The sequence below is a fragment of the Suncus etruscus genome, chromosome 9 (assembly GCF_024139225.1).
Source record: "Suncus etruscus isolate mSunEtr1 chromosome 9, mSunEtr1.pri.cur, whole genome shotgun sequence".
Classification (NCBI taxonomy): Eukaryota; Metazoa; Chordata; class Mammalia; order Eulipotyphla; family Soricidae; genus Suncus; species Suncus etruscus.
In genome coordinates, this window is record NC_064856.1 from 84313041 (window position 1) to 84339928 (window position 26888).

The 26888-nt window shown below is 44.0% G+C and overlaps 1 protein-coding gene across 1 annotated transcript in view; it reads right to left on the reverse strand.

The window, feature by feature from the left end:
- Positions 1–26888, reverse strand: part of ABTB2 (ankyrin repeat and BTB domain containing 2) — a 195376-nt gene that overhangs the window by 113852 nt on the left and 54636 nt on the right. The window lies entirely within an intron of this gene.

The following is a 26888-nucleotide window of genomic DNA, read 5'->3' on the forward strand; positions in this document are numbered from 1 at the left end:
CTAGTCTAAAATTTTGGTCTGTATTAGTTCTTTGGCATTAAGAGTTAAAATATTTATGCAGATTGTAGTCTTATAAAACACTATAATAGGTCCTGATAGTATAGGGATTAAGACACTTATTTCTACTCAGTTGATCCTGATGTGATTCCCAGCATGCAATATGGTTGCCTGAGTAATGCTGGGAGTGACCCCTTGAACACCACTGGGTGTTGTTCAATGCCCCCAATTCCAAATAAAAAATATATTTCAATGGAGAGAAATAATTTTCTTTTTTTTAATTTTGGCACCCCTGGGTGGGCTCGAGAAAAATAATTTTCTATAAAGAACAAATAATATGATCACATTTACAAGGTTTTTGTTCGTTTGCTTGGTTATAGGACTTCACCTGGCAGTGTTCAGTGGTGATTTCTGGCTTTGTGTTCAGAGAATGCTCCCAGCAGAGGTCAGGAGACCATGAGGTGGCAGGAATCAAACCTTCTACATTCAATGTAGGTGCCCAGGCCTTTGATGGCTCTCCCTAGGCCACATGCTGTTAACTGTAAAGGTGCATGCTGCTAAGTACACAAAAATGTTAAGGATGCACATAATCAGGGCAGGAAAAATAGTACAGTGGGTAATGCACTTGACTTGCATGTGGCCAACCTGAGTTCAATTCCTGGCACCCCATTTGGTCCTTTAGTATCTCCAGGACAGATTCCTAAGCTTAGAGCAGGAATAAATCCTGAGCTTATTCAGATGTGGCCCTTAAAAAAAAGAAAGAACAAAAAGATGCACTATCAGATCTACCTCACACCAATTGGGATGATGGTTAACCACAAAATGAAAAAGAGCCGTATGGCAGGCTGGGAGAGGATTGCCCTCTGGAGGGATCTAAAGTGGGTCGGCCAAGTGCTCTACTTGCTGTGCTATTACTATTCTATTCTAATTTTTTATTTTGGTTCTCCTTTGAACAAAACTTGGATATGCTTTTGGTTTTATATTCAGAGAGAACCCTGCCAATTCCCACTTTTGTATAGTACTGTGATGTGCCTTGCATATTCTATTCCCTTACCTTGAGTGTCTACACTTCTGAAATCAGTATGGGACTTAAAATTGATACATACATATGCTTAACACCTTCTGGTCCCTTCAAAGTTATCTTAAAATCATTTTTGAATAAAAATAGCACCCACTAAACTCTGAAAAATATCATTCTAAATGTAATATCTGAAAACAAAGTGGCACCTGGATTAACATTTTAAAAAAAGTTTACTGTTTTAGTGAGGGAGCCACACAAAAATTTAATATTTAAAGACTGTATTACCCAGAACAAGCTTGAACTGTAAACAAATCATTTAAAGAGAAATAGCAAATAAAATGTATTCAAGGGTTATTGAGATGGGAAGAAAATGATTAAATGAGCTTTAAAACATGAAGCAAAAGTACAGAAATGACTGAATTAGGCCAGGTATACTTTTTAAAAAATTAATTTATTGAATCACCATGAATTCTAAAGTTATTTCATGACTGAATTCCAGGAATACAATGTTTGAGTACTAATCTCTTCATAAGTGTTCACTTCCCTTCACCAAGGTTTTCAGGTTTCCTCTAGCCTCTTCGTCTGCATCTGTGACATTCATTTTTTTCATTTTCTTTTTCCTTGTAGGGACTGTGATTTAGAATACTATGACTGATAAGGTATCCAGCATGTCACCTTAACTCTTTTCAGAACCCAGATCTTATGACCACTTCCCCCTATCATTATCCTTTCTCCAATCTACCCTTATTCCCCCATAATGGCAAACTCCTTACTAAAGACCCACTTCCCCTGCCCTTCGTTTCTTTTGTTTTTGGCCATTAGTTCAGGTATCTTTCCTGAGTGGGACAGACTTAGACACACTTGAGATTGATAATCTACATTTCCTTCTTCTTCCCCTCCCCTTTCAAATTTTGAGTCATACCTGCTGGTGCTTTGGGAAGCAGGCAGTATCAGGGATTTAATGCTGGCACCCTGCACACCAAAAGTCTGCTCTAAAACTCTGCTCCAGTCTTTACAACCATCTTCCTTGCTGTAAGAATCTATGTTTCCAAGGTGGTAGCTAGAATTAAGTGTCACAGAAAGGGACTGGGGAAGGGGGAGAGCAGAGGAAACCCAATTTTCTCTTGTGAATATATTTGATCCTCCCTGACTTCAGCAAACCTTGCCAAGCCAAGCAACCCGAAGAAAATACTCCTCAACTGTGACAGCTCACTTCTTCCTTGTACTATGATGCTGTAATCAGAGAGAGCAGCTATTTTATGGAGCTCATTAGCCACATATGGCAGATAGACATCATTCTCATGAAGGACAGGTGGCCTTCATGAAAAGCTTCAGAGAATTAAGAGGAAAGAAAAAGAACAAAAGCAAAGTGTGTGCCAGCAAGGACAGAGTTCATTCTGACGAGCTCAGAAGGATAAGTGTCTTCGTGAATTCCATGCTCAAGACGAATAGATAAAATTACCCGCTTAAACTATTTCCCATGTTCATTCTCAGAAGAGCTATAAATGGAAACAGTTCTACATTTACAACCCCCCCCCCCCAATAAAGGATTTGCATTCTTCTAAGATTCAGGACTTGCTTAAAATTAAAACCAACAGAGGAAAAATAGCACTTTAAAGCCAGTGCAAAAGCCCAAGAAAACAAAAACAACAACAGAATGGAAGGGCAGCAGGAGCAAGTGGTCCCCAGGTTTCCTGTCTCAGGAACATCAGAGCCTGTTGTTATGTGTGCGTGTGCATATCAATGAGCTTCAGATCCAAGTCAATGCCGCAGAGATCCCCCAAGGAAACTGGCTAAGTGTCCCTAACAGCCTTCGAACTTTGGGAATTCGGAGGACAATAGCATCTTTTCCTAATTGGATCAGAATCTGCTTTGATGTCTTCATCCTGAGTGGACCTCTGCTTCCCAGCCAGCTTCTCACGCTGGGGTGAGGGGTCTGTAAACAGTTCCGGGCCTGGCAGAGAGACCCTTTGTTAGTTGAGCTCATGTCTGCAAAGCAGGCACTTCTGAGATGAACTATGCCAGGCCAGAGAAAGCTCCCTATTCTCAGGGAAGTGAGGATGGTGGAGGCTATCCAGGTATCAGGTATAGGAACTCCCTTCATTGATCTAGATTTTATATATAGTTGTTTTTAACATTATTATTTAATTCAAATGGGCTTTTGGCTGGGCAAAATGGTCTGGGGCCGGGGGACTCCCTACTTGTAGCTCATGACAATCTTTTTTTTTTTTTTTTTTTTTTTTTAATTTACTTTTGGGTTTGGGTATTAATCCTCGAGCCAGCTGTGCTCAAGGCTTACCTTAGGTTCTACACTTTGGGAGCCCAAGTCTGATGAGTGCAAGGCAAGTGTCTTACTGTTGTACCATTTCTTTGGCATCAGAATTTGTTTTTAAAGATATGCATTTAGGGGCTGCAGAGATAGCACAGTAGTGTTTGCCTTGCAAGCAGCTGATCCAGGACCTAAGGTAAATTGGTTTGAATCCCAGTGTCCCATATGGTCCCCCGTGCCTGCCAGGAGCTATTTCTGTGCAGATAGCCAGGAGTAATCCCTGAGCATCGCCGGGTGTGGCCCAAAAACAAACAAAAAATAAATAAATAAAAAATAAAGATATGCATTTATAGTCTGGGGGCCATACCTGGTTGTGCTCAGGGTTTACTCCTGGCTCTGCACTCAGGAATTACTCCTAGTGGGCTAAGGGGATCATATAGAGGACTGAGGATAAAACCCAGGTCAGCTGTGTGCAAGGCAAGTGCCCCTATTCACTGTACTGTCTCACTGGCGCTCCCCCCCACCACCAATTTTGAAAGAGGGTTTTCAAGTGGGTTATACAAACAACACTAAGGTAGCATTTAAATAAATTGTTGAGGGATCTGAGCTCCACTAACACACATCTAAAATCAAACAGGAGGTCTTGTGGGGCCAAATAGATAGTTACAGGGGTTAAGGAGGTACTTGCTTTACAAGCAGCCAGCACTTATGGTGAAACCCCCCCCCCCCCCACACACACACACACAAACTCTACCAGGAGTGATCACTGAGCATAGACCCAAGAAGAAGCCCTAAGTACTGACAAATGTGGTTAAAGATCCAAAGTAAATAATTACACTAACAACTATCATGACAATGTTAATAAGTGAGAGAAGTAGAATACTGTCTCAAATACAGGCAGGGGTTGGAGGAGGAGAGAGATGGGGGCCATTGGTGGGAAGGTTGCACTGGGAAGGGGGTTGTTCTTTTTATGACTGAAACCCAACTACAAACATGTTTGTAATCATGGTGCTTAAATAAAGATATTATTTTAAAAAAATTCAAAGTAATAATAAACCAACATAAAATGTTGGCTATATATCTTAATTTTTTCAAATCCCCAACCCAGTTCATATACTTTCTATATGTAATATGATGGGCAAGGGATAACCATTGAAGCAGGCTTTAAATCAAACCTATTTCCTTCCCCCCAGAGTCTGCCTGAAGCCCCCCACCCCCACCCCAGATTTAAGCTTGTATACTCCTTTCCTCTGATCATTATCATTCCTCCCTGGGAATCAAATGGAAAAGCCTCCATCCATGTTCCATGAGAGGACCGGTGAGAGTTTAGCTAGGACCCGCTTGGAAACTTCAGAAACAGTTGCAAGAAGCTATCTACCTGTGGCACAAAAAATGATTTTTCCAACAAAGCTGACCTTGCCTTGAAACCAACCAGCTTCCTTTTGGAGGATGCCTTTAGCCTGAGTCTGAGAAAGTGGCAACCTGGCCAGGGCCCAGGGATTCAAGCGCTTACAATCTAGGCTGGGATTATGGGGCAAGAGTCAAAGCTAGAGGACAGAGAGAGCATATCTTTGCATCTCTGTAGGCAAAGGAAAATCAGGGAGGAAAGTGTAAAAAAGGAAGTGTGTGGAGCTCTCTCTCTCTCTTTCTCTCTCTCTCTCTCTCTCTCTCTCTCTCTCTCTCTCTCTCTCTCTCTCTCTCTCTCTCAAAGGTGATGCTGAAAACAAAGACTTACACTGGGTACAGGAGTACGTGAAAGGACCACCTGAATGAATTGTGGTCTCTCCAGAGGTTAAGAGTAGGTGCGACATCCCAAGGGATGAGAACAAAGGAGGCAGGTGGCAGATTGCAGAGGGTTTGTCAGACTATTGGAGCCTGAGTTTTATTGTTGATTTGAGGATAGACCTTTGGTTAGGGCAGGGGCTGACTCTGAGTGCCAGAGAGAAAAGAAGGGCTAAGGAGATAAGTTAGGAGGATGCTGATGAGATGGAGGCGGAGAAGTCAGAGATTTGGATCAGAGTAGCAGCAAGGGCTCTGAGGATTCTTTGAAGGCAGAGCCAGCGGGCTGGCTAATGCCTCTGATACGGGATGCAAGAACGAAGAATCCGGGGTGACTGCCAGGTTTTTGGCAGAGCAACTAAAACATGCCATTTGCTACTATTGGGAACACCAGGCGAGAAGTCGGGTCTGAGAAGGTGACATCAGGCCCTCCATTTGGGGTATATGACATGTGATGGAGACACAGGAAGATCCTGGGAGTGCGGAAAGTAACGTGAGAGTATAGTCAAATGACATTGCCCTGGGAAGGAAAGGGAATGAAGAGATTCTAGGAGCTCTCTTAGCTTTCTGAGGAGAGGGAACTCACAAAAGGATGGAGAACCCAGAGCATAGTTTTCTGGAGACAGAGAGAAGGAACAGATCTTAAAAGGAACCAGGAAAAAAAAAAAAAAAAGGAACCAGAGGCTGATCATGGCATATGCTGTTGAGACTACCTCAAAAGATTAGAAAAGAATGTGTGTGCCGGAGTACAGCCAAGCACAAGAAAGGGAGCAGGAGTAAGTAAAACAAGTGTAGCGTAATGGAAATGTGGCCATTTTTGTTTCTGGACTTGCTCCTTTGTCTACACTTGTAATTTTTTTTTTTATTTTTGGTTTTTGGGCCACACACACCCAGCAGCATTCAGGGGTTACTCCTGGCTCTACACTCAGAAATCGTTCCTGGCAGGCGTGGTGACCCATATGGGATGCTGGGATTCGAACCACTGTCCTTCTGCATGCAAGGCAAACACCCCACCTCCATGCTATCTCTCCGGCCCTACGCTTGTAATTTTGTCCAAATAAAGTTTACAAAGAAATGCAACATTTCTGAGATCCAGTGAGGTACAGAGAATTTTCAAGTAATAGTGCAGAAACTTCAAATGACTGTCTTGCAAATATACAGTCATGAGTTCAAATGCCCTATGACCATCATATGCTGAGCTCTGCCATCTACAATTCCCAGTGCTGCTAACAATTTCCAGCTTGCACTGCAAACAGGTGTGTGTACACAGCACAAAAAGAGGTGGGATACCCCCACTCACTGACTACCTCCTCATCTGAAACAATGTCAGCACCACAACCAGGAAGTATGAACCTTAGTGACACATGTATAAGTACTACAGCAATGTCCAACTGTAACTAGGGTGCCTCAACCAAGAATGCAACCCCTGGCAAGCACAGTAATTAAAGAGGTGCATTTCTTGGTAAGTTCAGTGCTGAATGTGTTTGACAGGCAAACTGTGAGCACAACAACCAGGCATGTGCAGAACCCAGTCATCTGAACCACAAAAAAGGAAGAGGGGGCCTGAGTGATTGATTGTACAGCAGATAGGAAACCTGCCTTACATGTGTCTGACCTGGTTTCGATCCTCAGCATCCCTTATGGTTTCCTAAGTACTGCCAGGAGAAATTCCTGAGTACAAAGCCAGGAGTAACCTCTGAGCATCACCCCCCAAAACCAACAATAACAAAAAAAGTGTATTGTTATTATTTGGAGGGCCAGAGCGATAGCACAGCAGTAGTGCATTTGCCTTGCACACGGTTAACTAGGCATCCCATATGGTCTCCCAAGTCTGCCAGGAGCGATTTCTGAGTGCAGAGTTAGGAGTAAGCCCTGAGCTCCACCGGGTGTGGCCCCAAAACAAAACAAACAAACAAACAAACAAAAAGATGCAGAACAGAGAGTGAACCAGAGAAGGGGCCGGTGAGGCGGCGCTAGAGATAAGGTATCTGCCTTGCAAGTGCTAGCCAAGGAAGGACTGCGGTTTGATCCCCCGGCGTCCCATATGGTCCCCCCAAGCCAGGGGCAATTTCTGAACGCTTAGCCTAGAGTTACCCCTGAGCATCAAACGGTATGGCCCAAAAAAACAAAACAACAACCAAAAAAAAAAAAAAAACAGACAATGACAATGCAGAAGTTGCACATTATCAAAGGCAACTTCACTGGCCTGATGCAGTGAAATAGTGATCATCACTAGAATGTCAACCAAGAATGAGAAGTGACAAAGTGACAACCTTACAATAACTCTTTCTAGGGTTTGCTAAAACCCTGGAAGGGGCCAGAGTTTGTGGGAAGAAAACACAGAAGAAAAATGAAGTTTGAAGATGATACTGAACCGGGACATAGCATTAACAGATGGGAATGCTCCAGCATAAGAGAGGGAACTCCAGGAGGAAGCTCTTAGATAGCTGGCAGGGAATGGTAGATTGAGGCTTAGATGAAGGAAGGGTGAATATACACAAGTGTAGGGATGGTCCAGCCACTGAAGCAGGCAAAGAAGTTGGGGACAGAGGCTGGGAATACACTTGCTAGACAAAGCAAGCAGAGGGCAGTGCCCTCTGGTTGGCTCCATTTCCTCAATGCCATCGCAAACCAAGACAGCAAGTGGGTGTGCAGAGGAGGTGTGGGAAAAGGAGAGTGAGTGGTAGTGAATGAGAGAGAAGTGCCAATGAAAGCAGGAAATTTGGCGGAGGTAGGTGGCCGGGCTAGCGAAGCAAATCCAATCAACAGGGCACCATTGCCTGCGGCTTCTTTCCCAGCCAAGCTGAGCAACTTGGGCGCCAGCATGGAGAAGGCAGAGCTGGGTTTAACAGAGGTGAGGATTTTCCAGAAAGGGCCAAAAGAGCCGAAAGGCAGAGCAGTGAGCCATGGAATCTCAGCTGTATCAGACACACTGGTATGAGAAGGAAGGGGTCCTCAAACAGTGGATCAAAGGCTAGACATCACGCTGAGTGTCAGAGGTCAGCACTTGGAGAACTAAGCTGGACACACAGGAGGTGGTAGACAGAAAGGGAAACTTGGGTGAGACTGTTACTAACCATTGGGACAGGAATAGGTGGACCACATCTATCAGTGCTCAGGGCTTACTTCTGTATCTATGCAGGAGTCATTTTTTTTGGCAATACTTGAGGAACCATATCTGATACCAAAGAGTGAATCAGGATTGCACATGTGCAAAGTAAAGTGCTTTAGACCTGTACTACCTCTCAGTCTGCTGTTTCCAGACATGACCTAGAAGTAGGAGGCTCAAGTCAGATGAAGGACAAGCAGTGAAGAGATGAGCAAACTCAGAGGCTCATATGTTCTGGGGGGGAACATGTGTATAAAGTGAGGGAGCAGAAGGCAGAGAAGAGGCAAGTTCAAACCTAGGTGGTTGTGGGGTCTAAAGTTGTGAGAATTCCTGGGAAGGCAGGTGTCATGGCCAAAAGTACCCCAGGCTATAGAGAAGCATTTTGTGTTTTATTTTAAGAAGGAAACAAGAAAGAATTTCCAGGGGCTGGAGAGATAGCACAGCGGCGTTTGCTTTGCAAGCAGCCGACCCAGGACCTAAGGTGGTTGGTTCAAATCCTGGTGTCCCATATGGTCCCCGGTGCTTGCCAAGGGCTATTTCTGAGCAGATAGCCAGGAGTAACCCCTGAGCATCGCCAGGTGTGTCCCAAACACCAAATAAATAAATAAATAAATAAATAAATAAAAATAAAAATAAAGAATTTCCAGAAATGACAAGAAGAAGCAAGTCCTAACCCCATAGCAGGCCATGTGGATATGGAGAAATTCTTTTTTTTTTTTTTTTTTGTTTTTGGGCCACACCCTGTGATGCTCAGGGGTTACTCCTGGCTATGTGCTCAGAAGTTGCTCCTGGCTTCTTGGGGGACCATATGGGACGCCGGGGGATCGAACCGCAGTCCGTCCTAGGCTAGCGCAGGCAAGGCAGGCACCTTACCTCCAGCGCCACCGCCCGGCCCTGGATATGGAGAAATTCTATCATTTCATTCTGACCTAAAGAGGCTAAGGGACTTAATTTAGATCACACGTGGTTTTAAGAACCAGAAACAAAAGCCAGGACTCAGCAACCAACCAACTTCTCCAAAAGACAAAACCAAGCATTTATTGTGTTTTTTTATTGCAACACCCCCAACCAGACTAAATGACCCAGGGCACTCAGGAAGAAACTCAGGTCTTGGAGTCAGAGCAGGTAGGGTGCTGGTCTTACATACAGCTGGATTCAAAACCCAACACCATATATAGTCCACCATATATAGTCCTCCTAGCCAGCCAGGAGTAATCCCTGAGCACAGAGCCAGGAGTAAGTTCAGAGAACCCTCAGGTATGCCTTCCACTCCTCCCCAAAGAAGCTCAAGCCTTGATTTCTACTTTTAAAAACAGATCACAGAGAGAAAATTGGAGTGGAAAATCCCATTTCTTTTGTTTCTTTTTTTTCCTTTTGAGCTAATTACTTTAAAGAGCTATTTACTCTCTGGTTTTCCTATAAAAGACGAACACCACGTTCAACTGGGGGACACCAAAAGCACAAGGGTTTAGTGTTTCCTGCCCACAACTGGGCCTGCATAAATGTTTAAATTAAGAAAAATCCTTGTTCTAATTTAATTCCTGGGGCTTCCTCATCCTCTTTCAAATTCCAGCACTCAGAATAATGGTTAGAGTGATTGAAGATGCAGCTTACAGTTTTGCTGGAGCTTTTCAGGGACGTCTGCATTAATCCTCTGCTTCAAGCTATGTAGAAAACATTAAGTAAATTGTCTAAAGTTAAAATATGGACTCGTTTCCCACTATGGGGAGGGATGTGTGTGTGTGTGTGTGTGTGTGTGTGCTTGCGCGCACGCACGTGTGTATGTGTGTGTGGATCTTTTTAGCAGATGTTCCTGTGATTGTAAAAGAGGAAGAACAAAAAGAATCAAAGACAAAGTCAGAAAAGAGAGTGGCTTGGGCAAGGGTTTGCACTGGGGTACAGGCACGACTACAATCAATTAAATTTCCAGACTACTGCTTATGAAAAATAAGCTGTCCTCGGGTTGTTCCCCTCCTTTTTTCTTTTTTTTTTTAAGGACCTGGCTGTACATAGTAGTTATGGACCAGAGCAAATGAATGCAAACTGATGTAAAGGAAAAAAAGCATTTAAGCAAGATGTTTTTATGATGTTTAAGCCAAGATGGGTGGCGGGGGCAGGGGGGTGAGGGGGTCAGGTTCTCTAGTTTAGAAGAACTGTACTTGGGGAGTCTTGACAGAACTGGAAAACAATAAAAGCAGCCGGCAGAGTGTGAGCCCAAGGAAGCTTGTAGCTCCATCAGCCCCTTCACCCCCCCCCCCCAACTCCTGACTCACTTGTTAGGCCAGCTAGCACCCTGCCTGAGGCCATTAGGGAATAGGCCTTTGCTCTTTTTCCTTCTTGTTTTCATTTATTATTTAGACACCATGATTTACAATTTTCACTTAGGCACTATGACTTAAAAACTATTAAGAGTTGGGGGCCGGAGCAGGTAGAATATTTATCTTGCATATGTCAGACCTGAGTTCAATCCTTGGCAACCTGTACAGTCAGTCAGTCCCCTGAACCTGCTAGGAGTGATCCTGAGCTCAGAACCCAGAGTAAGGCCTGACCATTGTTGGTGTGGCCTAAAGAAAAACAAAACAAAACACACCTGTTAATGGAGTTTTCAGGCATACAAACAAGGTTTCAATACTACACTACCTCCAGAGTGTGGGTGTCCCTTCACCAATGTCTCAATGTTCCCTCCCAACTGACACACCCTGTCTCACCTCCCTTTGAAAACTCATCTCTGTAGGCCAACTCTCACTATTACATTGGCCATTTGTTGTTTCCTTACTATGATTTTTTTTATATTCCGCATAGGAGAGAGATCAAGCAGTTTTTGTCCCTTTCTCTCTGGCTGACTTCACTTAGCATGATTTAGGAATCATGATCTAGATCTAGGAAAGGCCTTTTTTACTTGTCACTAACTGTCTCTTCCCAGGCTCAAAAGGAGAGTAACTATACTTAGGGGCCTTATGGCATAGACATTTAAAGTTTGCTCCTTTTGGACTAGATAATTTTTAGAGAAGGGGCCCACACCAATCTAAGGGCTCAGGGACCACTCCTGATAATCCTTGGAAGAGTCCATGTAGAGTTGGAAATTGAACCTGGGATTGACCCCAGTCATTAAGAAGGTGCTCCAACCCTATGAATCACTTCCCCAGCTCGTGGACCCCCTATATGCATTCCTTTTGCACTGGAAGAGTGGGGAGTGGGGAATCTGACACTTAGCAAAGTGTTACCTAAGTTAGCATTTCTGGCCCACTATTCATCATTCAGAAGAATTGGAAAGTTATTTTGTGTGCTCCAGCTTTTATGAAATGAGAAAACAGGGCTGGAGAGATACAGAAGGGTGAAGGCTGTGCATGTAGTCAACCTTGGTTCAATCTTCAGCATTGCATTTGGTTTCCCAAGCATACTCAGGAAATGACTTCTGAGTACAGAGCCAGGATAAGCCCTGAGCAACACCAGATGTGTGGCCTATACATATCCCAAATATATGAAAATGACTACTGACTTCATGGAGCTATTTGGTGGACTAAATAAGATAAAAACAAACAGGCAATGGCCGGAGAAATACTACAGCATGTAAGAAATTTGCCTTGCATCTGGCTAACTCAGGTTTGATCCCTAGCATCCCATACAGTTCCTGAACCTGTCAGGAGTAAACCCTGAGTCAAAAAGTAAGCCATGAGCACCACTGGCTGTGAACACTCCCCACCCCCGCCACCCAAAAAGAAAAGATCAAACAAGCAACACAATACATAGCACTTTTTGCTTCCTATTCATGGGTTGGGGGCAGGGGTGAGTGGTGGGAGTAGTTCCATGAAGGGATTTTCTTTTATGGCTCCTCAAACACATAGTTTTCTTTTTGAGAAGGTATTTTACAGCCCACTAAATACAACTGCCATGCTAGCTCAGCATGAATACCCCTACATTAAGAATCATGTCACACTCGTGTTACACAAGTTGAGGAAACCCAAATCAGACTGCATTCAGCTCTGGGTAGTGGGAGACACACTGATGGTCTTTCAATTCCAAAGCTGCGATTAGAATGCAATGTTCTCTCATTGGGCGGGCGGTGCACAGTTTAGAATTCAATTACAAAACCCCACCATTTAGCTTGTTAGGCTGGCTGTTCCACCCCAGAAAGAGTGACAAAAGACAATCTTTATAGCCAGGCACCCAGTTCCAGGGCTATAAATCACTGGTTATCGGATAGAGTGGAACTCATTAATATAAACGAGAAGCCTGAAAGGCTCCCATTAGCATGCTATTAATTTGTTTGACGATCTACGGCATTGCATGGGCTAAAATCATTAGGCCGGGTGAACCTGCATCTCATACACGAGAATAATCTGGTCCCATTAATTTCTTGTCTTGGGCTTGCCAAATGTAATTGGGCATAATCAGAAGCTCATGGGTCTCTTGTAGCTTTTTCAACTTAACTTTGAAAAGAAGAAAACTGGAGGTGGGGAAGGCTCAAACTCTCAGTGGCCAATGAGAAGGCTCTGACACTGCAGCAATTCTATTCAGGCTTGCAAATACTACTTCTATTACCTTCCTTCATGCTCTTCTTTTCTTGGTTGTTTCTCCTAAAAACTCTTCCCGAATTGGGCTAACCCAAGACTTATACAGCTTCACTCATAGAAGGCTCCTTTCATCTCAATGGGTAGGTATAATTATTTTCAATAGTCACTCTAATGGGGAGGGAGATAGAAGAAAGGGGAAAGGAAAAGAGAAGAGTCATAGTATAAAAGATCTTGGATTGCCTTGGTCATTGGTTTAAAGGGACATGAGAGAGGATGGCTCAGTGACTAGTGCTCCTGACTTGCAAGTAGAAGGTCTCAAATTTGATTCCTGATGCCTCCCACATATGTCTAATGTGATCCCAGCAGTTCTGCTTTTTGTGCCTTGCAGCTGTGCTGTCTGTGATCCACTGCCAGTCAATTCCAGTCACGTCACACCCAGGCATGTACAAGCACCATAACTAAAAGTATGACCCCTGGTGAAAACGGCAACATAATAGATTTTTGAGGACCAAAACAGAAATGTGTCACCCTGGCGAGCACCACAATGTTTGAGCACAGCCAAGTAAAGGATACAACAGCAACAGCAATAGTGGAAAGGAAAAAGGGGGAGGGGAAAATCAATTAAAAAGACACAGGAAGAGGAAGTTGCCCAGATGCTCCTAAAAGAATCTCCTGTCTGGAGGTTATTGCCATTCGAAGTATTCCTGCTCAACTGGATCAAGTGAGTGAAGGGGGAAAAAAAACAGACGAAAGTGCTAATGTTTTCCATATAATGGATGAGATTGCAAGTAAAATTCAGTGGACCTGGGGCTAGAAAGATAGTATAGCGATAAGGTCCTTTGTTTGCCTTACATGCAAACAACCAGGATTTGATCTCTTGCACCACATGTGGTCCCTAGTGTCCTGCCAGGAGCGATCCCTAACAAGATCCCTAACAGAAGAAAGACCTGAGCACAATCAGTGTGAAGCCAAAATTAAAAACCTAACTAAACAAAACTAAAAATAAAGTCTGTGTACCTGAACTGGTACTTCCAATCATCTTGCCTGTATCAAGACTTCTCAAAATCTAAATTAATGAATTATCTATCTTTCTTGTTCATCAAAAACCTAGCATAAAGCATAAGTGAATGTGACCTTATATATCAGCAAAGCAGGAGGCCTGTCCTCCTAGCTGATAGAGGGGACTATTAGTGTGGTTTGCCGCTCATTGACACTCAGAGACACCTCTGTCTGTAATCTGAGAGGGGCCCAGCTCTGACTTGCCAGAACTCTCCAGTTTCTTTTCACTACAGGATACTTAATATTAGAAAACATTTCACCATAACATATGCTCTAAGAATAAAATTTGGCAAATGTTAGAAAGGATGAAAGAGAAAATAAGAATCATGTGTGTTTCCACCCTGAGATAGTCACAGTAATGCTCTGGTATGTTTCCATATACATGACATATGCATGTATTCCCACAGACCCAGACGACAGCATAGATATTCATTCTCCATCTCTGTTCTCTTGCCAGTCACGAATGGTATTTGCTCAGCATTTTCCAATGCCATTATCTTTTCTTTATGTAATTATGTATTCTTCAGCAAAACAGACAGACAGAGATCTCAGAGTTTTGACAGCATGTTCTACATATGGAAAGCTGAACTTGATACTTAGAATATATGGTCTTGGAGTACCGCATGAAGCATCCTCAAGAATCAGCAACAAGGGGCTGGAGTGATAGCACAGTGGTAGTGTGTTTGCCTTGCATGCGGCTGATCCAGTATGGACCTGGGTTCGATCTCTGGCATCCCATATGGTCCCCTGAGCCAGGAGAAATTTCTGAGCACAGAGCCAGGAGTAACCCCTGAGCATCACTGGATGTGATGACCCAAAGAAACAAACAAAAAAAAAAAAATTAGCAACAAGTAGCCAATGAGTGTGGCTGGGTATGAAGCCAAAACAAAAAAGTAGCTTTTATTTTATGTATTTATATTTATTTATTTATTTATTTTGGTTTGAGCTCTTTCTGCCCAAAGATAATCTTGAATGCACAACACATATCTAAGTGTTGTGATTTGTTGCCAAATGCCAGGGAGACCAAACTGAAATCTCTTCCCTGGCTTCTTTACCAAAATTAAGCTCTGACTTTCATATCTGCAAGCTATTAGAAGACAAATTCAAATCCATCATGAGACTGGACTGGGTTAACTCTAGGCATGAACTTGAGCTTTGAAAGTCTTATGTATGCACAGGTCCACTGGCACCCAGGCCATAGAGGTATTCAAGTAATAGTCAAAATGGTTGGGAAGACCCCAAATCAAAATGCACCCACTAATTCCATTCCCCTCGTATAGGATGGGGGTGAGGTAGGATTTGTCACTTTGGAAACCTCAGGGCAGTGAGCCAAGCACCAGCACCTTAAGGGCAGCAATAAGGAGGGCAAGTCAGCTTTTATGATGTCCCCTGTGCCTCAGTCCAGAGAGAAGCTGAAACTTTCCTGAGTGTTTGGGAAGTAACTCAGAAGGTGACATGCATTCATGAGGGAGAATCTGGAGCTGTAAATCTGTCCACATCTGTGTCCCTATCCTGTAGACATGTTCTCACCCAGCCCCATAGCTGCAATGGCTCAGGTCTCGGAGCAAACATGGGCCTTGCTGTCCTTGATGGCTACCTGGAACCTCACAGATACCTTGAAAGATTTCAGCATAAGATTTGGCTGTTTGAGATTTGGTTCTTGATGCTTTGATATCAGAGCCTACCTCCCAATTATGGTAAGATCTCTTGGGAATAGGAGACCAAATTGCTGGTGCCTGCAACACACACACACACACACACACACACACACACACACACACACACACACACGCTAAGGAAATCAGGGCCTGCAATGCAGACATAGGAGAGGTGCACTGGAGCTAAAGAGCCCTTTCATCTCCTGGCTGAAAATCAAAATGTTAAGCTAGGTCTCCACACTAGACATAGTGACACCCCCCAGAGACTTTGAGGGAGGCTCATGCATTTCTTCTTGGCAGTGTTTCTCCCCAGCACGTGTGCAGGGAGGCCCTCTGCAGCCAGGCGTGCTCCCACATCCCCACAGCTCTCAAAGGAGAAAGGCCGCCCTTGCAAACATTTGATACCCATGAAGGCAACACTGGGGTGGGGGGCCAGGGAGCAAAGCCTCAGGGAATATTTCCCACTAAATGGAAAAAATGGATCCGTGTCGCAGTTGTTGAAGGTTTGCTTCCTGGCAGAAAAGAATCTTGCATCATATAAACCTTTTTTGCTGGTGGCTTGGAGATTTGGCTGGGCTTGAGTAAGGGGATTGAAGGGGGATAAGGCCTGGAAGATATATATTTCAATGTATTTTATTATATTTCAGTACGATGAAAATATCAATATATTTCATTCATGATGATTTGCTCTCACATTTGCCTTAAAAAAAGTTAGTCATTCAGTCTATACTTCATGCCTCAGACTTGACAACTTTAAGTGAAATGTTTCAAAACTTCAGTACATCATTGAGCTTAATTTTACATATTTTTTTTATAAAGCAGTTTATTGATTGGGTTTTGAGCCACACCCGGCAATGCTCAGGGGTTACTCCTGGCTCTGTGCTCAGAGATCACTCCTGGTAAGCTTGGAGAACCATATGGGATGCTGGGAATCGAACCGGGTCCATTCAGGGTCAGCCGGGTGCAAGGCAAATGCCCTATCACTGTGCTATCTCCCCAGCCCCTGAGCTTAGTTTTAGTTGTGATAAAGTTTTGTGGTAAATTAGTTATTATAACTCTTTTTTGGATGCCACATTTAGCAGAGCTTGGGCAAGGTTGCTTGAGGAACCATGCAGTGATGGGGATCAAACCCAGGACACTGCATGAAAATATTGCACCCAGTCCATGTACTCCAGCCTTGGAGTCCTCTCCTTGGCTCTAGGATTTGTTATTTTTCCTTTTAAGTGTTTTAATAAATGATGTTAAATGAAACCAGTTATTCAAAGATCTATGCTTTTTTCCCTCCAATTTTCCATTTTAGAAATGTTTGAATTTGTAGAGAAATAAAATGGCCAGGACCATAAGTACACATTTACTCTTTAACCAGATTCCTCAATTGCCACATTTTTTTTTCTCTTTTAAATAAGTTTCTCAACCATGCACAATGTCCCTGCCTCATGTAGTGCAGGGAAATTCTCTCTACTTTAAGAAAAGGAGGGGCCAGAGAGATAGCATGGAGGTAAGGCGCCTGCCTTTCATGTAGGAGGTCATTGGTTTGAATCCCGGTGTCCCATATGGTTCCCCGTGCCTGCCAGGAGCAATTTCTGAGCCTGGAGCCAGGAATATCCCCTGAGAACTGCCAGTGTGACCCAAAAACCACAAAAAAAAAAAAAAAAAAAGGAGACTAGACTAGAAAGTGAGCTATTTTCTCTCTCTCTCTCTCTCTCTCTCTCTCTCTCTCTCTCTCTCTCTCTCTCTCTCTCTTTCCCCCTTTTTTGGGGATATAGGGGGAGGTTTCTATAAAATACCAGGATGCTTTGGATCTTCCCAGTCATCCAGTCAATCAGTTAGGTCTAGTGTTAGGGCTCTGGGATATGGTGCCACTTAGGCTCTGTGGGGCCAAAGATAGTTTGTGCTTCTCAAATAGTGGGGTGCACCCCCCCAGGAGGGGCATGAGGCTTCTTAAAGGGGGGTGCACTTGACCTCAGCAAACACTGTCATAACAAGCTAAGCCTTGTGTTTATGTCTCTGTATGTCTCTGGAGCTGAGAGTAGCTGTGTCCTGCTTTAAACCCCGCTTCGAAAAGCTATGCATTGCAAAACGTGCTCATTGTAGCCATTAATCCAGACATCACCTCTGATTAAAAATATCAGCTCAAATTATTTTATATATTTTTGTTTTACAGGTTAAAGTTTTCTTAATAAAGATACTATTTACAGTTACGTGGGGGGGGAATATTTTCTTCTTCCTAGGGGGCATGACAGAAAATAATTGAGAAGCACTGGTTTGGGCCAAACCAGCAGTGCTAGGTGGCCTCTAGAGTGTAGCCCATAGAGCTTAGGCGATGATGTGGTGAAGTGGGGTCAGCTGCATGGAAAGCATACATTTCTCCCCCACTTTGGTTCTGGGACCATACTCAGTGATGCTCAATAAGTCAGGCTTACTCCTGGCTCTACACTCTGGAATTACTCCTGGCAGTGCTTGAGAAACCATAAAGGATGCTGGGGATTGAAGCCAGGTCAGCCAAGTGCAAGCAAGACAAATGCTCTACTCACTGTACCATTTCTTCAGCCCTGAGGTACATACTTTAATCTGTGTCTTAGGCCCTTTTTTCCTTTTTATAAACAAGATTTGCTTTCATATGTTTAGAAGAAAAACCTGCTGTAGGAAGTTTTCCATGAATTCGACACAGATCTGGCACTCTAAGGTAAATCATAGCTTACTTAGGTTTTTCTAGCCACAGCAAACAGCATGAGGGTATTTAGAATAAGACCCAGTGTGGAGCCAGAGTATGAGCCAACATCCTGCAGAGCTCACTGAATGAATCACAGAGGGTTCAGTATCCTGTGAGTCTGTACAACAGCATCATCCAGATGGTGACCTTCTGCAGCCACGATTCTTCAACAGCACCAATGCTAGTGCAGTTTTGAGAGGGTCACTGTCACCAGGTCCAAATTTAAGTCCAGGACACCTACGTCACTTGACTCAGAAATGACCAACTATAGTCCTCATTGGGTCCTGCTTACCTTTAGGTTCTCCTCCTGTCCATATGGGCATAACATGTACCATCCTAAACCTCTTTTGTTTTGTTGGGTGTTTTGGACACATCCAGCAGTGTGCAGGGTCTATTTCTGGCTTGGTACTCTTGAATGACCCCTGGTTGTGCTCAGGGAACTGTATGTGGTACTGGGGGTTCCAAACAGGCCGATGTGGCCATAGTAAAGCACCTTATCTAATGTACTACCTCAAAAACCCAATATCCAAAACTCTCGGCTCAAGGGACCCACCCTGACTCCAATGATCAGGAAAGGCAGTTGAATAGTCAACTGATACCTCGGACCCCATTCATGGCTCTCCCAGGGAGTGTTTCACATTCTCACATGACAAACTTTCCTTTTAGCAACATTGCAGAGCATTTAATTTCCCAGAAGCCTCAAATCACATGCTCTGGATCTGACTATTACATTATTAATGATTATGAGTTTGGCCCCATTGTGGGCAAATGTCTTAATTTTCCATTATGGTGGAATGTAAAAAGGTGGGAGCCTTGGACCTGATATCTTCAGGTATGTTTCCCAACCTCTCTGATCGTCCCTCTCCTCATTCTTTTTTGTTTGTTTGTTTGTTTGGGGGCCGGCCCTGACCTTTTTGCTCTGGAACGTGGAACAAACCACTGAGAAAGATTATAAAATCACCCCATGTGCCGTATCTCCAGCCCCGGCTAAATGAGACTGAATCATGGTCGAGCATGAAATAATCCAAATCAAGCTGAGGGTAAAACATGTGTAGTCTGGCAGTCTTCTACCTCATATGGAGGGCCAACTGCCTGCTAGAACGGCCATTTTTGTTGAGTACAGAGACCACCCCTGTGTGGGGCAGTAAGGACAGATAGCTCAGGCTATCCTGAGCCAGTACCACCCAGGTTTACAAGTAAGACAATCTCTGTTCTGGGGTAAATCCAAGTTGTAAACAAACATACTAAGGAACCAGGGATGATCTTTGTTGTAGGTAAAATAATGTGTAACCTACCAAAAATAGGAAGAAGTTCACATCCCCTAAGAACTGTGAGCACAGTATGAGTGGACACATGAGATAAAATTAGAACACCTGACATGGAGTTTTCCCCTCCATGACAGCTCAGTATTACTAATCAGTATCAGTACATGTATGGATGCTTCTGAGTCTAGCACCCAACACAACAGGTATCAGAACTTTACTGTCTGTGTATCTGGAGATCTGGCTCTAAAGGCTCAGAACCAAGGCCAAGATTTCAGCTCTAGCATGACACAGTTTTTCTGAACCCAGGCAGGTGTTACTTCCCCCATAGAAAACTATTGACTAAAAGGAAATGGGATTTGTTTCTCTAATCATACTGTTTAGAGTGTAAGAAATGCTGCTCCTCAGCTCTAGCCAGGCTTAAAAATGTCCTCAAGGAGAAAGCAGATAAAAACAAAAACCCAAAGAGACTAGATACTCAGTTTAGTACTCAACACCCTGTCCTGCCTGGGGTCCCTGGTGACTCACTCTCAGCAGGGGAACACTGGGTTGTCAGAGACTCTGGGACAACCTTGAGTCATGAGAACACACTTCTGTCTGATAAGGTCCTGCTTGAAGAAAACAAAAACCAGTTTCAAAATGTTTTCAAAAAATGTTTTCAAAGGCTCCTGAGCACGGAGAAGTCTGGACACCTGAAGGACATATTACAACTCTTCTGGTGAACTGGGTTGCTCAGTTCCAGAAGGGGACCTTCAATGTGAGGCTTGCACAGACTCCTTCCAGACCCTTCCGCGATTGGTTGGTGGTGGGAGAGTGGCAAAGTGTGCAGACAGACGAGGCACTTCAAATCTTTGGGCAAAGGAAGTTGAAGCATGTCAGTCTACTTGCCCTCCAAACAAGCTTCCTGCACTGGATCTCCTAACTTTGACGGGCATTTCTGGGAGGCTGTGAAGGGGCTGTGGAGGTGGAGCTCTAGCCAGCTGGGCTTAGTGGTCAGCCACTGGCCCAGACAGGCTCTGTCACTAACCATCCTAAACTTCTGCCAGGTCAACTGTGCCCTGACGCAAGAGTGCAGGGCATGTCAGGACATGGACTTGCACAGCCTAGCGAGCCCCCAGAAGCATGTGGGAAGTGGAGGGGTAAGCAGCTTGGAGTCCACGGAGTCAGGATTGTTTCAGGACAATCTTATGATGGAAAGAAATGCAGCTGCCATTTCCCAAGATGTCACCTCGCCCTTAGAAAGTACCCTGATGTGGCCAAAAGTAACATATAAAGCCAAAATAAAACTCCAGAACTATCAGCAATAAAAAGCAAAACAAAACAACACTGGGGTCATTCTTCTAAAGAAAAGGGTGAATTACCTTCTTTGAAAATTCTACAGAAATCCCGGGCCTGGAGAGAGAGCATGGAGGTAGGGCGTTTGCCTTGCATGCAGAAGCTCGGCGGTTCAAATCCCGGCATCCCAGCCAGAAGCAATTTCTGAGCATAGAGCCAGAAGTAACCCCTGAGCGCTGCCAGGTATGACGACCCTCCCCCCCAAAAAAAGAAAGAAAGAAAGAAAATTCTACAGAAATTCTATCTAGTAAAGAGGTGTTAATGCCAAGGAAGAAATAGAAATTCTATCTAGTAAAGAGGTGATAATGCCAAGGAAGAAATATATCTTCATGTAAGCAAATGTTTTATTTCTTCTTCTGAATTTTGCCATAGTGTCAGCATTTTCCCTATTCAAAACAAATATTTGCTGTTACTCCTCACTTTGGCGTGCATAATTTGGAATTCTGTTACTTAATTAACCTGAGTTGACCCTGATGGTGGCATTGGATGAGCTTGGACCTGACCCTGAATTAATAACATTATGCTGCAGAAGATAACATTCTCCACCTGTCAGGGCCTCTGCTTTGGATTCTATAAAAAGGGGAGAAATCAGGGGCCAAAGAGATAGCATATAGGTAGGGTGTTTGCCTTGCATGCAGAAGGACAGTGGTTTGAATTCCGGCATCCCATATGGTCCCCCGAGCCTGCCAGGAGCGATTTCTGAGTGGAAAGTCAGGAGTAACCTCTGAGCGCTGCCAGGTGTGACCCCCCCCCCCCCAAAAAAAAACCCCATCAACAACAACAACAAAAAAAGGGAGAAACCATGTGTTTCTCCTACTTGGTGAAAGGAGATAGGCACAGACAGGTCTGAGAATACCAGAAGGAGTCGGAAGTACACTCACAATTTCATAAATCTAAATACTGTTGTCTTTGAAGTCCTTATCTTCAACCCCATAACCCAACCCAACTTGTTAGTTACAACAATTTGATAACTCATAGATACCCTTGTCTCAGCCTTTGTTCCTAAATCTGGCCCTTCTTATCTTGTTGAGGAATGCTCCCCAGTAGTGCTCAGGAGACCCAGAGGTCACTTCCAACATTACTTAGCTTGACAGTTCGTGCTTTGACTTGGTGATGAGGCCGTGGTTATGCTGAGGGATCATTGGAGACCACATAGTATCAGGGATTAAATTGGTAGCCTCTGCACTCTCAGGCCTCCAAATGTGGTCTCTTCATTCTCTTTAACCCATGACTATACCTTTTAACTAGCCACTACCCTTCACCACAAGAATTCATTCAACTTCCAAGTCTGTCTCTATGGTAGCCTTCAGTCCATCCACCTGGGGGTATCTCTTAACAAAGCAAGGATAGCAACACCAAGTCCCCATGCTGTCCAAAAAAAAATCTGTCCCTTTTTTGTTTTCTGGTGATAATTAAAGGCTATTTCTAGCTCTGTGCTTAAAGGTGGTGCTTGGGTAACCAGGTGGTGCTGGGATTCAAACCCTCAGCATGCAAAATACTCAGCCCTTTGAGTTATCACTCCAGCCCCCAAATCTATCATATTTGACTGCCCCCAAACTTACTATTAATAACCTGTAGTGACCCAAATCTTTCCATATTAATGAATACATATTGCAAGTTATATGAATTTTATACCATTTTCTTACTAGAAAGCTAGAGAAAAGAAAATGTTACAAAGAAAATCATAAGAGCATAGCAGTAGGGCATTTGCCTTGCATGCAACCAATCAGGACAGAGGGTGATTAAATCCCGACATCCCTTATGGTCCCCTATGCCTGCCAGGAGCAATTTCTAAGTGCAGAGCCAGGAGTAACACCTGAGTGCCACTGGGTGTGACCAGAAAACAAAACAAAACAAAACAAAAGAATTGGGGCCAGTGAGAAAGCATGGAGGTAAAGTATTTGCCTTGCATGCAGAAGGATGGTGGTTCGAACCCCAGCATTCCATATGGTCCCTGAGCCTGCCAGGATTGATTTCTGAGCATAGAGCCAGGAGTAAACCCTGAGCACTGCCAGGTGTGACCCCCCAAAAACAAAACAAAAAAAACAAAAAGAATTATAAGAAAAATACATATTAACAATTTTATCAACTGTATGCTGTTCAAGAGTCAAATACAGAATAATCTCTCTCATATGTAGGATATAAAGAACCATCTTAAGGGACTATAACACATGCCAATAATAACAGCACTGACCTGGCCTACAGAACTGAATTGGTTGAGGTGGGAAAAGGTGATGGGCATGGATGGATGTTGCTGGGTTGGAGGGGACCTTCAGGACACCTACATGCTGATGGAGGGTGTGGTGTTGGAACACTATCATGTTCCAACATGAACCTCTATCATACATAGAATTATAGAACATGTTGCTGAAATAGAAACTGAAAGAACAAATCAATTGCACACACAATGACAAAGAACCCACATGTGGTTTTGTGCGACTAAAATGCACGTGCCATGTTTCAGGTGAACTGGGGGCTCTGTCTCAGGCAGGACTTTTCTTAGGATGGGCTAATGATTAATGCATGACTCCCCAGGAGCCCCACTGACATCACCAAGCCCTTACCTAGCCTCAGTCCTTGCAGTTTCTTGCACAGAGAACCTCTGAAAAGCTTGTGGAACAGACACCTGCACAGGGACCATGTTTCTTTCTCAAAGTCAGGGGAGGCTACTCCTTGATTGCCCTCTCCTCAGTCCTGGTCCTGAGTGAAGATTCCAGGCAAACCTTGGGGAAGTGTCTTAAGGGAAATCACACAGAGAGGACCCTTCTCTCTTTCCAAGATCCATTCTTCCCATGTTCTCCTCTCCCTTTCCACTGTCTTGTTTCTTCCCTGTTTGGGAGTAGACATGCTATTGGCTGTTGAGCTCTTTGACTAGTAGCAAGCCCCAAAGCTCTGGACCTCCTTCCGGCAGGCCCTGGCAGGTCTCACACACACCCTGGTTTGTCAGGCCCCGGAATGGCTGTCTCCCCCAGAGAAGAGCTGTCAAATGAAGTTGCCCAGGAATACAACACTTGTAAGCAAGGGAGGCGGCAAGAGCTTCTAAATTTACCTGCCACTGAGAGGACCAAAAATTCTGAAGGTAGAGTGGCATGATTGTCAGCTGCACCCCAAAAGCCAGTCACATTCATGCCAAAGGAAAATCTCCCTGCAGTGCACAAGTTTCGAGACAATCCCCCAGCCACTCCCTGAAACTAAATTAAGGCCTCACCTAAGAAGGAACACTGGAGTTACCACTGATATTTTAATTGAGAGAGAAAGAGCATTTCTTTTAGGGATAATAGCTGAGGTTGTGCTCCAAGACTGAATATAAAAGACAAAAAATTTTAATAAGGTGTCCATCTTCAATAGAAAGTAATTATTTAAACACACCCTGATTCCCAGCATTTTGCCTTAGGGTGATTGCACCACTTCTATTTGAGTAAAAGAGGGAGCAACCAACTACCTACCATACTACTACTACTACCACCACCATCACCACCACCACCATACTTTCTTCTAAATGCTAGTCCAATTTTGGAGAAAGCAACTACATAGTCCTATAGTCCTCTCAATTAAAATATCAGGCAGGCAGTTCTCCTGAAAGGGCATTGGACTTAACACATGCAGAGGTGTTCAGATCTGTTCTTAATTCAGTTCAACACAGGTCCTGGAACACCTATGTCTTCTACTAATTTCATTGGGGCACCAAGAGTTGACAAATACTCAATTGACTTAGATTCTGGTTCAGATTTGTAAGACTGAGCATGTTTTCTGAGCTTAAATTAAGCTGTAAATCAGAGGAAGAGGAATAGACCTAGAGTGATCTTACTCATTTGCAGAATTTAAAGAAACACTGTAGGAAAATAGTATCCAAAGACAATAGAAATGAAGGTCAGAAGACCTGGTCCTTAGTTGTGGGAGGGTAGTTAGGTCTGATAAGGGACTACTATGACAGTGCTAGTGGAAAGAAATCTCCCTGGACAAGAACTGGGTATTGGAGAGAAGTAAAGTGATATGTATGATTTCCTTTCAATAATAGTATTGCAAGCCAAAGTGCCTAAAGTGAAAAAAGGAAAAAAGAAAAGTGTCTGCCACAGTGGCAGGCTGAGGGGTGGGAGAGAAACTGAGAACATAGGCAGAGTGAAGTAGACATTGGTGAAGGGACTGATATTTGAACATTGGATGACTAAAACTAAATCCTAAACAAATTGTAACTTTGTTCCACATGGTGATTCAATAAATAAAATTAGTTAATAAAAAATATTCCCCAGATCAAAATGGTCTAATCCTCAAGTTTCCATTTCTCCTTTTCTCTCTCAACTGAAGAAAAATAAGCCTCCACACTGAAATTTGCTTTATCTAGCCTCAACAGTAGCACAACCAATGTTTATCGAACACTATCTGCCATTAATAGATGGGCAAGTGAGTTTGTCAGTCTTTCAACCGCCACTATGAAAATAGTAACCTTGATCATTCTCGCTTCATAGTCAGAAAAGCCTCAGTAAGGATAAGTAGCTCCTATTACGAACTCTCCAGAGTTAGCAAGTGGCAGAGCTGAACATCAAATGCAAATCCACAAACCCATGTGCACTGAAAACAATTTCTATCAACAAGTGAGAGACAAACATTAACATCAAATCTATATTCCTGATCTAGATAGAAGCCAGGGACCAAAAGGGTGACTAACTACTCGTTGTCAGTGAGGTCATATTTCAGGAGCCCATGTGCATTTTCTTGCTCCAGGGGTTCTGGAACCTTCTGTGAAATGAGGTCAGCAGCTGGGAAGCGGCTGGCAGTGGGAAGAGGAATAAGAGGACAAACAGACACCCCAAATGGGCTCTGCTCTGAAGGGCTGGCTTGCAGACAGGGCATCCTATTGGCTGGCTCTCCAGCACCTTGGCTGTCTCCTGGGTAGGATGTGGTCTGACCACATTCTTTCAAGTGTCTGGGAGCTTCCTGCAGGCCACCTGGTGTGGAAGGCGAGCCAGCACCTGAGCCACAGCCTGCGTCACCAGCAGACTCACAGGAGGCAAAAAGCTCTGCCTCCTGCGCATGCACCAGGCCTGCTAGCTTCTGATGGAGAGAGGACATTCCTGAAAGTAAACGCGTTAGTCCTGGGAACTGAGGGAGATCACCTGGAAATCACTCAGCCACTGGCCCTCAGATAGGAGGAGAACACTACACAGACAATAACAACCATGACCTCAAAGTGGGAGAAATGCCACAGGAGGCCTCACCTGCCTCCATTTCTTCATCTGTTAAACACACGGGTTTGCAACTCCTCGGTAGAAAGAGGTGTTATGTATGAAGCACTTAGAAGAATGCCTAGTGCCAACCCTCTCAGTTACCAACTCTCAGAACTGCTCTCAATGTCTCTGTGATGACAAGGAGCAAGAGCAGATTTAATTGTCCTGGGAGAGAGACCCACCCAGGCTGATACACAGTACTGAAGTGACAGAGCTTCCGGTCCCAAAATTGCTCATGGGGCTGTGGAGGGGATTTGGGGATACACTCAGCAATGCTCAAGGGCCTATATGCAGTGCCAGGAATGGAACCAGAGTCAGCTGAAGCAGTTACATGCAAAGTAAGTGCCCTACTTCCTGCCCTATCTCTCCAGTCCCAGGTCCCCAAATTACAAAAGCAGGGGGAAGAGTGACAATGACATCATTATCAGTGACATCGATGGGACATTCTCAGATATTTTTTCCATGGTATCTGGAATGTGTAACAGGAAAGGACACCCTGGTAGAGTGTGTAGAAAGCAGGGTGGATAGTCATGCCCTAGGGCAGTCCTTCTGGACAGGCTGCTTTGAAGCTATTCCTGCTGGATCAATGGAGGGAAAACAGAAATTTGTGTAATGAGCTCAGGGATGGGTGAGTCTGAGCTTAGAGTCCAAGAGTGGAGAAGGCAGGACCAGGTCCATTTTTCTTCAAGTTAGTATTTTTCTTCTGAGTCTGAGCCAGTACTTGGCATAGTGTAGGCTGTATTGGTATAGTTGTGCGGGGTTGCTATAACAGTACTGCAGAGTGGGCAGTACTGCAACATGAATGTGGTGCCTCTAAACTCTACAAGGTCCACAACTAAGACCTAAGGCCAGAAAGACAGCTCAATGGTCTGACTATTGGTTTTGCATATAGAAGACCCATCTCAGTACTGCATGTGCCAGGAGTACATGAACTGGGAGCAGCCCCA